The 15,585-nt window shown below is 35.1% G+C and overlaps 1 long non-coding RNA gene across 3 annotated transcripts in view; it reads left to right on the plus strand.

Annotated features, from left to right (window-relative positions):
- The first annotated feature begins 911 nt into the window (after positions 1-911).
- Positions 912-15,585, plus strand: part of LOC140511693 (uncharacterized) — a 51,585-nt gene continuing 36,911 nt past the window's right edge. The window contains exons 1-2 of one of the 3 annotated variants that reach the window (XR_011969638.1): positions 912-977; positions 11,149-11,238. This is a non-coding gene — a long non-coding RNA (uncharacterized lncRNA). Of the gene's footprint in view, positions 978-7,761; positions 7,849-9,864; positions 10,031-11,148; positions 11,239-15,585 lie in introns of those variants that run through there. The other 2 variants (XR_011969639.1, XR_011969640.1) reach the window with 2 other exon arrangements.

A 15,585-nucleotide genomic window follows, 5' to 3' on the forward strand; every position in this document is an offset into this window, starting at 1 on the left:
ATCCCATCCAGTTGATCATGTTTCATTGGTACATTACAGGTTTCCATTCAATATTGGTCTTTGCAGCATCATTCTTTTCTTTTGTCATCAGATGCATTTGCAGGTGAGCTTTCTTTCAGTTTTGTCTCAGCTTCTTCATTCTTTTTGAAGTTACTGATAGTTGACTTTCACTCTTCCCCAGTTGCATACTGGGTATTTTCTGATCCGAGGGGTTCATCTTTTGATGCCATCTCTTTTATCATTTTTGTATGGTCCACGGAATTTTCCTAGCAAAGATACTGAAGTGGTTTGTCATTTCCTTTTCTAGTGAACCACCTTTTGTCAGAATTCTTCACTATGACCTGTCCATTTTGGGTAATTCTCCATGGCATAGCTCATAGTTTCATTGAACTTTGCAAATCCTTTGACCAGGACAAGGCAGTGATCTTGGGTGGGGGTAGGGTACAAGTCTTATTTTATTACATAAATGCTATCTAATATATCTATAGACAGATAGATATAGATACATATATATGCATTTATATGTGTGTAATATATATATATATGTAGGTATATATATATATAGAGAGATACTATATGTGTTTGTGTGTGTGTGTTGTGTACGTATAGATATCTATAAAAAGAGAGAGAGAAAGAGAGAGAGAGAGAGAGAGAGAGAGATGGCATTGTAGATAGAGTGATGGATCTGAAGTCAAGTAGAGTCAATAAACATTTATAAAACATTACTGTGTACCAGACATTGAGCTAAACATTGAAAATATAATACAAGCAGAAAGAAAGACAATCTTTGCCCTCAAGGAGTTTACATCATAATAGGGGAAGACAGCACATAAAAGGAAACTGAAAATTGATGATGGGGAGAGGCTTACGTAAGAGGTGGGAATAATAGAGAAAATACCCTCTTCCTGGTTTAGTACATCTGCCAAAACAGGGGCCACTGCACATGCTACAGCAATTATTCTTACTATGCTATCACGGTAAATATCCTTTCCAAAAGTTGAATTAAATCTGGTTTCCTAATTGATACTGTCTGATAATGATTAAAAAGGGTAAAGAAGCACACATGTGGGTAAGTACAAATCCTGGTTAGAAAAGTCTTCTCTCCTCAATTTCTTAAGTCTAATCCTAGAATCCTGAAGGGAGATATTGTAGCCATATTCCAGGAACCCAATTCTTCAATGCCATTGAGAGTTGTAATAGTCATCTCAGAGCCTTTGCTATAATAATAATATCATTTTATAGCCTATATAAAAGTATAAAGATGGGAGATGGAACAAAATGTAAGTTGCTTGAAAATCAGTATTGTGTCATGCTTTGTATCTGTGTCCCCAAGATCTAACACAGTTCCTGAAACACAATTGTTGATTAACAAATATTTGTTCCTGTTGATTGATTGAAGAGCTAGTGAAAACCTTTCACTATTCAAATGAGGAAACTGAGGTGGAGAGAAGTGGGGAACATAAATATCTGTTGAAAGCCTGATGGCATGGTATAGACTGAATCTATGAATAGTATGGAAACTTGAAAGGGAAGGTTTTGGAAAGAATGAAATCAAAAGGAATTGAATTAAAATAGAGGATTGGGTTGCTAGAGACAGATCAAATAAAATAATTTTATAATTTTTATTCTTGTTTTGAAAACTTTATATGTGTGATATAAAAGTGAATGTTGCTGTCTGATGATGGTAGCAGTGTTGATAATGATGATGTTGGTGTTGATAATGTGACCAATTACAATATCAGTGAAAGGGGAATGTTAAGGATCAGAAGACAACAAGAGTTTGAGCTTGAAAGGACCTAGGAAGTCACTGAGAAAACTGAGGCACAAAGAGGTCAAATGAATTTCCTGGGACACACAACTAGTCAGTCTGAGGTGTGTTCTGAGCCTGGTTTTTCCTCACTACAGATCCTCTTGGCTGGATTGAAAAAAAGTTGTTTGCATCATCTGTAATCTACAAATATATATTGAAAACCTATTCCAATTAAATTACTGTACTAATGTTCAGCAGAAACAAAAAAGCCCTGAAACATAGTTCTTGACCTAAGGAAGTTTAAGACGTGATAACTCATAGTTCTGTAATATCAGGTAAGTTGGGGAGATAGAACAAAGGCATAACAATATAAGAAAATAGACAAGGTAGAACCATGCTAGGACCAGAAGGGCGGTATTAAAAATCGGTATGACTCGGGTTCAGAGCAGAGAGAGAAAACATGGTCTGGGGCGGTAGTCAAAGCTTATGAGAGAAGATGACATTGGAGTCTATCCCTGAAGGAAAAATAGGCATTTCCTAGGTAAAGAGGATGGGGATGGAACTTGAGAGAAAGAAAATGGTATAACCCAAAGAATTTTCATAGCTAGTGACAAATGAAGTCTGTTAAATATGAATTGAGACCAGTTGAAAGAAGACTAACAGAGTACAGGAGCTTGCATTGATTTTGATAAGCAGTTGGGATCCAGAGTTAATTCTGATGGTAGATTGGCCTTTTAGATGAGGTTCAGTTCTTCCCTTATTCCCAGAGTGATAGAGCTAGGCCTAACCTAGAATTCCCTGTGAGACCAAAATAGAGACCCACATAGGAATACAGCAAAGCGGGAGTGTGGGAGTGAAAGGTTAAGATCCCAGTACATGGATGAGAGGAAAACTGGAACAATCACAAAGCAGGCGCTAGAAGTTTACCAAAACCATATTTTTTGCCTTCCACTTTCATGTAAAGAGATGAAGAAAAGTTCTATTTAGAATGACTCTTCTGTCTCGAGAACTAAAATTAAACATTAAGGTTTTAAAGGGGAAGGAGAAAACCAGGCCTCTCCTCCCCCTCCCCTGTTCCTCCTTGCAGCAAACAAAAGCTAGTAGACCTTCTTGGCAGGACGGCAGGAACAATCAGGGCCTTTATGAAATCACAATCAAAGCAGCTCCAGCAGTCTCAAGTGGTAATATGGGAGAATGCCACCTTTTCCACGAGACTTCCAATCCTAGTTAGCAACAGCCCCTAGCTACACTGAAATCTGTCAGCCTCACAGTCCTTCCGCTGGGCCAGCAGGTCAGCACACTTCCAAGAGAATGAGACTTCCTGTTGTCTAGCCCCTTCAAAATGAGGCAAGTTTGAGAAATTTAGTGCTGTTTCTAGAACTGAGATTGCAAATACCAGCTTACAGGTGCATGCATCCGTGGATTAAAGCATGTTTCTAGTCCCAGAAAATGGATATGGAGGCATGTTGCCTGCCTTTCCTGTATGGAAAATGGGTATAATTGGATACATCAATTTTTTTTTTAACTCGTTAAGGGTAAGGGGAATGTCTGATGATTGTCAGAAATTGACAGTTGCCGTAGCTAAGATAAATAATAAAAAAAAAAAAAAATCTTATTCCGTGTCTTAGTTTCTGAATGTGCTATTTTGGTATCACTGGTTTCTTCCATCTGAATGTCTTTTTAAATGCCATGCTTTTTCCTTGATAAGCAGCACTCGAAACATTTGTCAGTGACATAAATAGTTTTTGACTTAATCAAACTTCAAATAATCAGTTCATAAAAGCAAAATGTTTTGTTTCATTTTACAAACAACTTGGAGGCAAAATTATAAGTAGATTGACTTAGCAACTACTTAGAGACACTTTTTAAATCGTATTTTTCACAGACCTGAAATTGGTGAAGGCCATTAATGATAATTTAATTGCAGAGAACAGGACATGACTTCTATGTTTTCTTTTAAAAAAATACAAATCAATCAGATAAGATGATAACAATGAAAGAGTAATTAGGTATGGTCTTAGTCTATGATTAGTATTTTATAGTGTATAACTATGGAAACTCTTTTAAAATTATATGAGAATGAGTATAAAGATCGTTAACATTATACACAAGAAATCCATTAAAATATAGTTGTTAAGGTTTCTACCTTTCCTTTTATGTGATAGGGTTTAAAAAGATGAAAGGATAAGCTTTTGTGTTTACATCTGGAGTATAAAAGAGGCTCGGTATGAGCAAAGGACATTCCATGAAATACTATGTCAGAAGCATTCTCAGTCAGAATTCCAGAAATAGCAAGATGTTAAATAGATAATTAAAATGTCTTCAAGGTTTAAACCATGGGGACCTAGAGTTTTAATCATGTGGTGTACATCCATCAGAAGTTTCTTCTTTTATCTACAAGATCAGATTTTGATGCTGTCTTTGGGGGAAGGGAAACCATGCTCTGGGTTTCTGAAATGCATTGGATTTTTTTTTAGGCACTGATAGTTTGATGTTAGCATGCCTAACTTACAATACTCAAAATAGCTATCATTGTTTTCAATGGCTGACAGAAGGGATCTGTAGGTCTGGCTTGCAAAATACGGTAGATTTCTCTGCTTCTTATCAAATTAAAAGCCATAAGAGCACTGTTGCCTATAGTCCAACAGTGATGTTACATGCAGATACTTTAATTCAGTTTTTGGGGAATAAAAATGAAGATCAGGCTATTCACAGTCAGTTTTAAGACTAGTCTATTTTTGAAGACTATAATCAAAATACTACTTATTAATATCCTCCCCATTTAAAAGCATTCTTTTGGCTGCAAGATTCCTATTGGATTGAGTGGGGGGTGATAACCTAGCTTGGTGAGGAAGTATTTCCTTATAATTTCTTATATTATTATGATAAAGTAGATATTATTCTTATAGTATTTATTATACATAATAATTAGATTATGCCTGTTATGTTGTATAATTCCTTATAAATGAAGAGGCAGTGATAGAATCCTCCGTGTTTCCCCTATTTCTTGACTATATTTCTCTCTCTCTTTTTTTTAGTTCAGCCCACTCAGAAAACATAAGTGATAATCCTTGATAGGTCTAAAAAAAGAGACAGAAAGAAATATTTAGCATGAATTCAGGTATTAAAACATATAGTGCCTTTAGCAAGATTTTAGACACAGTCTTAAACATACACACATACACACACACACACATACACACGTTTACACCATGCACATTTACCATTACGGCTGCATTGATGACTATATGTAGAAATTAAACATATTAATAGTTTTAATTTTAAAAAACTTCAAAATAGTTGTCACAATAGGTGTGCTGCTTTTAAATACCATAACAAAATTTATAGACATGGACTGGAAGTCTTAAGCTGCTTCATATCTGCTAGTAAGGATGAAATGGATCATTCATACTCTAGATGTTCATATGTACACTGTAAATTGAATTTATAATCACCCATTAGTATTCTTGCTAATATAAAGACAATTAAAATAATAGAATATGTCGTGGCAGGTCATTGGAACCCATCAAAGCTTTGCAGATTCCATAAAACAGGGAAGCATTCAAGTTGCCCCCTGTACTTATTGCCACTGGATGAAGGAAACATTGGGACGAACATCAATAATGGTTTACTGAAAATGGTTTTATTCACAAATGGGATTTAACTACTAGAACAGAAGACACTTTATACTCACATTTAATTGCTTCAACATACGTGCAGGTGTTGAAAATGTGCTATTTCATAAATTGGTATGCAATAAGGAGAGTGGATTTTGGTGAGCTGCCATGTACAATTTCCCCTCTCTTACCAAGAGAAAGAGGGTAGTCTTTTTTTTTATCCCAGGAAAGAAATATGAATTAATTGCTTTAAAGCTTCACCCTGAATTAAAACTGATTTTTTTAAAAGCAAATAACAGGAGCTGAAGTGTCAGACTTAGAAAATGTGCCGTGTTGTTTGATCAAAAATTAAGTTAACAATGGAGTTTTGATGAAAATTAGGTTCAATTTGTTTTATTAAGCTGATTTTATAAAATGTGACAATACACTAACAACAGCATAAGTGTTGCATTGCTAAATGTGTTTTTGAAAGTTAGATTTATAATACAAGTAATTGGAGGAAAGAAAGTAAATCAAAGTAGCATTTTTTTTTGTCATGGGGAGACCTTTGTTTAACCGAGTTTGTAGAATGGAGAACGTCAAATATCACATTGAAATGATGTCAGGGTAACAACGGCAGATAAAGTCCCAGTAACTATTGCTTTTCTAAGATGGACTAATACATTTTAGAAAGAAAGCTATTTTTCTGAGCTCATAAGAAAAAAAATAATTCGAATCAAAATCACATAGTTTAGAGTGAAACTAGAGCACTTTTGGTCATAAAAACCATATTTCTTTGCTGGTGTTTGTCAAAGACAATACTGTTTTATTTTGATTTGTGACTCTACAACCTTGGCAAATCAGGTTCCATAACGTCATGTATCTTAGCACATAAATAATGGCACCCGGTCACAGATAATCATGTCCTCCTTCACCTCTATACATGATTGGCCCTCCTCTGAGCTCTCTAATATCAGGAAATGTACATTAATTTAAATACCTTTGTCCAGAGTGCAAATAATTCTCTGCAAAGCTCTTTTAACATCTCTCTCAGCGTGAAGTCTGGACTGGATTTTCTAAAACATTTTGGTCTTAATTTGGAAATCATTAAGAAAAACAACATCATTGTGAGGTTTTTCCTTAAAGGAACACAGAGATAATTTTTCTAATGGTAACTGAATCTAAACAAATAAAACTTATGCTTCATATAGGTTTGTGGTATTGCAATTATACTGGACCTTTTGCACCCAGATGGTCTTAGGAGTTTCTTGATCTACTGCTATTAATTTCTAGTTTAGTATATACGTTGGAAGTATGAGGTAGCATCTCCACCCACAGACCTGTTTTGATTCATTGCAATAACCTTTTGTTTTAAAAAGAACAGCTGAGTTATTAAGCTCAATTCAACTAGTGTTCAAAAAAATTGGTTCGATGGAATTTAACTTTTCTCATGTTGCCCCAAACCTATCCTTCAAATAAAAATTAATTGTGAAAGATATCTTTACCCCTTGTATTACTCAATTAAATTCATTTTGGAATAAACATTACCCTCTAAAATATTAACCAATCTGATTCATGACAAAAATATATAGATGTAGTATCCATTAATCTCAAGAAATCAGGAAATTTAGATAACTAAATTTGAATATTTTAAAACTCAAGCTCATTCATATCAATCAGACATAATTTTTATTTTGCCTTTTTGTGAAATGATCTAAATACTCAATCATTTAGGAAAGGAGATTATAATTAAAATAGTGTGTAATTTAATGTTAATCAGAAATTATATGATGTACAGTAACAGCAAAAAAGATTCCAATGGCTTTCTCATACCAGAAGCAAAAGGGAGAACAGTCTTTTAATAAAAGGATATTTTGCCTGGTAGGGAAAAGATTGTTAGTTGTAAAAAGGAACCTTTTAAACTAATATGATGAGGTGCATGTAAAAATTAATATTATGCTCTAATGTTCTCTCCAGTGAGTAACCCAGGTTGATTTATTCATTTAGGTAATTATGTTCAGCAATATTAGTAATTCACAGTTAAATTGAATTTGGAGAACGCACAATAAATGGAAACTGTAGTCATATTTCTTTCTCACTGTGTAACAAACAGAGATGTATTGATGTAAGTTCTGAGTGTACGACATAAGTTAAATTCCCCAGACTGCAATTTGATCAAAAAGCATTAGACATTTACTTAGGCTGTATTAGGTCACTGCCGTTGGAGGGCAGTAAAATTCTACATCAATCACTTTAAGCAAAGTGAAGCTAGGAAAATAATGGGACTTTTCTTTTATTATTTAACAGCAGAATGCTGATTTAAAAGGCAAAGCTCGGGGGGTTATGGCTATTGTAGCAACACCAACTAGTTTTTTTTTTTTTTAACTGTTTTGTTTTTCTTTCCAGTTTAAAGGGACATGGATTTTTTGAAATAGTTGAGGTCTTTTATCTCATCAGAAGGAAAATTTTTCCCTCTTTTTAAAAGGGAAATAATGAAAAAAGGTATGATTCTTTTTGACAGTCAATAGTAAAATTATTTTATAAATATACATGATTTAAAGTACCTGGATGTTGCTGATGATTGCTTACCAGTTACATTTAACCAGAATTTAATCTTCTTTTACTTTGTGATTACATTTAAACCTATAGAAGCTTCTATTCCTAACAGCTTGTTTCAGAGCACAATATAAACATTGCGATGTTTTAAATAGAAAGGACATTTTTTTTCATTTCCCAAGAATAGCAATTTCAAAATATATAGGAAACACCATTGAAATGAGATGTTGGGTGGGGTAAGAGTTTCTAAGGAGGTTTCAAAAGTGGAGGGTGCAAAATGAGGAAACTGGATCAACATTTGGGTACTGGAAATTTTAGGACAATCTTAGGTTGGGGTTAATTTGGGGAATCTTACAAAAGGCACACATGCTCATAATCCTAGGGGCAGGGGAGACCTTTGTATCCCTAAACATGTGTTATGTTTTCTGCATGGAATTTAAAGACAATAGCGATTGTTCTTAGAGCAAATTAAATGATAGATGTGCTATATAAGCAGTGATGTAAAGACATGTACAAGCTCACATCCCTCCCCCTTCATTTAGAGTTTTATTTGACTATGAAGTTGGTAAGTTCAATTACGATTTATTTGGTCATAAAATGAACCAATTGTTTCCAGAAAATATTCAGGGTGGTCTGACACAATCTGAGGGCTATTAATCAGGATTTCCTGGGATCAAACCACAGACGCCCAGTCATTTATTCTCTCACTCACTTTATGTTTAAAGTCTATTAAAAGTTTATAGTCTTTCAAAGATCATATTAGGCATTAAAATTCAGGCATCTCATTCTTGTAACAAAGATTGTGAGAAGAAAAGAAAACAAATGGGTTTTCATGAATCCATTCTCATCATGAGGAGTGTAAAAAGCGTGCACAGTGGAACAATATTCATTTATTTTTACGACAATGCTTGTGAGGAGAGGAGGAAGTGAAATAAACCGAGGGATGTGGAGTATTATGACATCAATGCACAGGGATTTAGCAAGGTGGGAGGAGAGAAATACCTCAATATAGAGGAGAACATATTTAACGTGTGATTTTTTTTTTTTGAGATTTGTATTTTTCATGGGGCCTATATTTCTATGCTTTGTGGGTTTTTTCTGCATTTAGATATTTTATTTGACACCTGCTTAAAATTTGACTTCTCAGGTAAAAAAAAAATTCACCTAAATATATGTTGCTTTTTTAAAAAACAAGTTCATTTATGTGCTGACTGACATACTTCAAAGACACCTTATTTTTATATGCAAATTTCAAACTACAAGCATCTGGATATTTTCTGATATGTAGATATTTAGTGAAGTTTTTTTGTTTTTTACATATATTTATATATATATGTGTATATATATATGTATATATATATATACACACACACATACATACCTATGTGTGCAATATACACACATAGGTGTGTATATTTTTATCTATGCATATGTATAAAACATGTAATCTGAATCATATATGAAAATATCCATTATGTTTTGTCTTTGTGTATCTTGTCATAAACCTCCATCTGATATTCACCCCCACACATTCTCATGGGTATGTTACGTATGCATAAAAACATTTTTCTGTATTTTACTATTTCAAAATAATAATAACAAAGTAATAAATAATGTTTTCAAAATAATGAGAAAGAAGCTACTTTTAACCTATAAATGTATTCAAAATTAAGTATATTCGAGCAATACATACTTAATAAGTAGTAGTATGTAGACATAGTATACTCCTATTTGATACGATATTAGCTAATTAGTTGGTTGTAGTAATAGTTATATTGACGGATAGGAGCATAGAAGATGCCTATTTTACAGGGTAAATTTTAGTGCTAGGCTTAGTCTTAGAGATATAGAAATGTATCCTATTTGATAGCATTAAAAAAGTTGGTTCTGGGAATTAACATTTACTCCTATCCCTTTTCACAAGAATTGAAAAGTATTTTTTTCCTAAATATCAGTAAACATGTATTACCAACAATAAAAATCATCTATTCTTAACTCACTACAATCCATGGAAATTCAGCTCAGCATCAAAGTGAAGAAAGAAACGTGAATCTCGTCAGGCCTGTATTTATTATGTCACCATTTCAAACTGGAACAGGATATATTCATGAAATGGCATGTGTGTATGGTGAGCACTCCTAAGGTCACTTACACTGATCTAGGCATTTGAAAATACAGATCAAATATTTTACTAGATCTTTATTCTCAAAATACACAACATATAATGAGAGAGTTAAGCCAAAACAATACGTAGTCATTATTAATAGATAGTTTACCTTTGATAATTGGGAAACTGTGAGGTAAAGGAAGATAAATGGATCATTTTTGTGTTGACTTTTTGGAAAGTGGATAGAGGCAAATGGGGCCAAAGCCCAGGTTGAGGAGATTTAGTTAAAGTTATCACTTAAAAGCTTACGTAGTTAAGTAGTAAGTCTATGTGTCACGAATTAGGTCTAAGTAATTTTTCCTCTGTCTAGAATGCAGCATGAATGAATGGAAGTGGGGATTGGGTTGGGGTAGGGTGTTAGTATGTGTTAAATGCTAAGTAAGGACTGGAGATATAAATAGAAAACAAAATAGCATCTTCTCTCAAGTGGCCTCTTAAGGAAGGCAGTACCTAAAGGAGAGTTTAGCTGCAAATCAGACAGAAAGGTCTAGTGATTCTTAGGGCGCTGAAGCAAGACCATGCATTTTATTTAATGTCGTTTCCCTGGGTAAAAGTATATATAAATATATATTATATATGCACACATACATACACACACAAGCACATATATACGTGTGTATATATACATAAGTATATGTAGTATGGGTATGTATGTGTACACATATATGTGTGCATATATACATGTATATATACATACATGTGTATATATGTGTGTGTGTACATATATATATGTATATATGTACACACACACATATATATATATTGGCAGCAGAAGTTCTTTATAGATTGGCTAACGTCTATGTGGGCTGAACCAGACTGGTAGCAGGGGTTGATGAGGCGATCGGAGGTGGATTGAATAGAGGACATTGCTTTTTCCAGAACTTTTGAGTTTTCCAATATATTGTTGATAGCTATTCATGGTGTTCAGGATGGTGGGGATGGTAGACCCTATTTCTCCAAATGTGGTTCCCGTTGATTATGGCTGTTGGGTTTAGGTTTAGAAGCAAGTTGTAATAGAAAGGACACTGTCTTAGAGTCAGAAGACCTGAGTTCAACTCCTTTTTTTCTCACTTTTTCAGAAGCCATGAAGCATGGTAATTGTTGAGAGGATTAAATGAAATAAGGAATAAAAGAGCTTGGCGAGTCTTAAGAAAGCATATGAATATCAGGTATTATTATACTGCTTATCTTGTGTTATTAAATTCAGTCTCCTAAGTCTCTCCTCATTTGTAAAAAGGAGAAATGGAAAGAAAAGACACAATTATATCTACATGAATTCAAAGGAAGAAATCAAAACTATCAAAAGCACATGAAACAAAGTCCCAAATGATGAATACTTATTTCTGTTGTTCAGTCATTTCAGTTACATCCTACTCTGCATAATCCCATTTGGGGTTTTCTTGACCAACATACTGGAGTGAGCTGCCATTTCTTTCTCCCATTAAAAACTGTAAAAAATGTAAATTAAAACATCTCTGAAGTTCCACTTATACTATTGGATGAGCAAAATGTCAAAAGAGAAAAAGGCCAAATGCTAGTGGACCTGTCAGAAAAGAGGCAAACTAGTGCATTGTTAGTTGAGCCATGAATGGTTTAGACAATCTGGAAAGTCTGATCCAACAATACCACTATTAGATATATACCTTAGAAACATTTTTTAGAAAGAAGAAAGAGACATGGATGCTAAAAAAAAAAAAAAAAAAAAAAAAAGATTTATAAAATGTCCTTTCACGGGAGTTCCTAATTGTAAACTAAGGAGTTCCTTTCTTTTGAAGAATAAACAAATTGTAGTATAGGCATGTAATAGAACGTTCTTATGTCATAGGAAATGATGAACTGGACAGTTTCAGTCTTCTTTGAACAGAGTAAAGAACAGAATTAGGAGAACCATTTATATAATGGCAACATTACAGAAAAAAGTTTTAAGACTGTAGAACATGAGTTATTATGTATTTTATTTATGTAGAAATAAAACTACTAAGATGTAAAGATGATGCATATCACTCATTTCCTCCCAGAGAAGATGGACTTAAAATACAGAATAAGACACATATTTTGAGGTGTGGCCAATGTGGTAATTTATTTGACTGGACCATTCATATTTGCTAGGAGAGTTTTACTTTTTTCATTGCACAAAAAAAAAAAAAAGATTTAGAGTGAGGGAGAGATAGCAAGTGATTTTAAAATACGTAAATGTATTAAAAATTATTCTATCAGCCTTATACTTTGTATTTACCTTAGAATATTGTTAGGATTCAATGAAATGTTATAGTGAAAATAACATTATTTTACTCTAAAACACCATACAAATGTAATTTTTAATAAACAAAACTTTAGTGTCAAAACATATTTATCATGAGAATAACTGAGTATAATGAGTTCTCAGGGTGGGTGGAACTGGCACCTAGAGATGGCCAGGATCTCTTTTACTTCCTCTGGTTAAGAAATCTTTCACAGTGGGGGAAAATTTAAGATGGGCTTTCAAGGAGAAACGGATGGCATTTGTGGATTCAAGTAGAAAAGATCAGTGGCAGATTCTATATTTTTCAACCCCTGTGCACAAAGACTTGGAAATCACCATTTAGAAGTCAACAAAACAAAACAAAAACCAAAGATAACAAGTCAAAAACTGAAATATGTATTCAAATGATACAGCATGATAATTTAAACAGAAATAGCTCATCATTCTACTCCATTTCCAAATTGCTTTGCATTTTAATTTCCCTTAATAATAAAATATAATATATTCCTTCATACTGCTTTTTTAATTTTAAATTAAAACATAAAAGGTAGTGCAGCAAAACAGAGAGAAAGCTAGCCTTTGTTTCAGGATGATCTAGCCTCATTCTCGTCCCAAAATGTACTCATTATGTGATCATGCACTAATTACTTATCTGATAGGGACCTAAAAATTCTCTAAGACTATAAGTATAAATGAGTTGTTGATCTTTACTAGTGGAGTGAAGAACCACATCAGAGATAAATAAGATATCTTGAGAACATAAAAAGAGCTTAAATTATAAAATAATAACAGATTGTGAAAAACTGTAATTTTGATAGAATCCTAATAAAATGTAAAAAAGGGATTTAAAGAAATTTGATAATCATTAAAGTCATTAAATTAAATTTTAAAATCTTAACAAATAGTGGTTTTTAAATAATGAGTAATATTATTTCACAGCAACAACTCACATTTTTATAACTCCTTAAGTTTTTCAAAATGTTTTCTGACCAATAGCCTTGTGAGATAATATTGTCATATTCCCATTTTACAGATGAGGAAAATGAATCTCAGAAAGATGAGATGATTTGCCCAGTAAATAGGATTTTGATAGGTGCAGATGGAAGGCAAGAAGGTGGGGAAGGTTAGCTCCTAATCAGAAATAATGTCATGTTCGAAGATGTGGAGACAAAAAGAAGAGAACAAGGTGTGTCTACTGGATAAAAAAAAAAAAAAAAATTAGACCAATTTTAACTGGAATGGAAGCTTAACACAAGCAAACATGGAGAGTAATGGCAAAAAAGGAAAGTCAGACCAGATTTGTAAAGTCCCGGTCTTCAAAATAAAGAGGGGATGGCTCTGAGGGAGCAGGTAGATGGGTTAGATTTTTTTAACAAAAAATTCTTGATCCATAATTATGATGAAAAAATAATAGGACATTTGGAGAGATGAAATCGAGTGATGAGTGGGAAGGTCAGGTACCAATGACTGTGACCAAAGAGTCAAAAGACCACTTTGAAAATGGAGTGATCTGGGGTGGAGCCAAGATGGCAGAGTAGAAAGACGCACATACACATAGCTCCGAACCCGCAATCCATAGAATAGCTACAGGGAAGTAACTCACGGCGAATTCTGCACCCAGAGGCCAGGGAACATTGGAGCGAGGGAGATTTCTGTTCCGGAGAGACCTGCAAACCTCTCGCGGGGGGTCCTTCGCGCTGCGGACTGGGCGCTGGGACTGGGAGGTGAGTGCAGCCCTGCCGCAGTCGCGGCACCGAGAGGAAAAGATCCGAGTGGGCTTCAGGGACGGGATCTCCAGCGGCCACGCGGGTCCCTCCACCCACAGAGGGACCTGCAAACCTCTCACAAAAGGTCCGTCGCGCTGCAGACGTGGAGCCCAGCCCAGACCTGCCGTGGCAGTGGCACCAAGAGAAACAGATCCGAGCAGGCTTCAGGGATGGGATCTCCAGCGGCCGCACAAGTCCCTCCACCCACAGGTGACGGGGTTGGTGAGAGAGTCTCTTTGGCGGGTCGAGAGGGGAGTGGGGTGCCCCCATAACTCAGGCCCCCCTGGGAGGAAGAAGCTGAGAAGTGGCTGCAGACTGGGGCACCCCAAGGGGACAGGAGCCTGGATCCATTGTGGAAGGTCTGTGCATAAACCCCCTGAGGGAACTGAGCCTGAGAGGCGGCCCTGCCCCGACCTCAGCACCTGAACTTAATCTCACACTGAATAGCAGCCCTGCCCCCGCCAAAAGCCCTAAGGCTGGAAGCAGCATTTGAATCTCAGACCCCAAACGCTGGCTGGGAGGATCAGGAGGCGAGGTGGGTGTGAGGAGAATATTCAGAGGTCAAGTCGCTGGCTGGGAAAATGCCCAGAAAAGGGAAAAGAAATAAGACTATAGAAGGTTACTTTCTTGGTGAACAGGCATTTCCTCCCTTCCTTTCTGATGAGGAAGAACAATGCTTACCATCAAGCAAAGACACAGAAATCAAGGCTTCTGTGTCCCAGCCCACCCAATGGGCTCAGGCCATGGAAGAGCTCAAAAAGGATTGTGAAAATCAAGTTAGAGAGGTGAAGGAAAAACTGGGAAGAGAAATGAGTGACATGCAAGCAAAGCATGAAAAACAAGTAAACACCCTGCTAAACGAAACCCAAAAAAATGCTGAAGAAAATAACACCTTGAAAAATAGGCTAACTCATTTGGCAAAAGAGGTTCAAAAAGCCAATGAGGAGAAGAATGCTTTCAAAAGCAGAATTAGCCAAATGGAAAAGGAGATTCAAAAGCTCACTGAAGAAAATAGTTCTTTCAAAATTAGAATGGCACAGATGGAGGCTAAGGACTTTATGAGAAAGCAAGAAATCACAGAACAAAGCGAGAAGAATGGAAAAATGGAAGATAATGTGAAATATCTCATTGGAAAATGGAGTGATCTTCTGATCTGTGTAAGAGGAAGGAGTCGCTGCAATGGGTTCTTGAAATTTCTAAATGTTAAAAGAGATTATGGGTCACAGGGTAGGATGTAAATTTTATCTAAACAGAGTCCTTCCTATGAGATCAGAAAGCTGTATGTGACAGGAAGAAAAACAGAATATTATAGTTCCTATTTGAGTATTCCCAGAAATCATGTTTAGATAAAGGTATTACCAATGAATCATTCTGAGATTTAAAAAGAAAAGCACACAAGAGTTATATTGTGCTTAAAATTATTTTCGGGATGTATTCTCAATGTTTCCAACAGCATATTTATTACTCATTAAAATAGAGAATGTTTTTTTTCTAAAGAACAAGTCATT

Source organism: Notamacropus eugenii, chromosome 6, assembly GCF_028372415.1.
Source record: "Notamacropus eugenii isolate mMacEug1 chromosome 6, mMacEug1.pri_v2, whole genome shotgun sequence".
Taxonomy (NCBI): Eukaryota; Metazoa; Chordata; class Mammalia; order Diprotodontia; family Macropodidae; genus Notamacropus; species Notamacropus eugenii.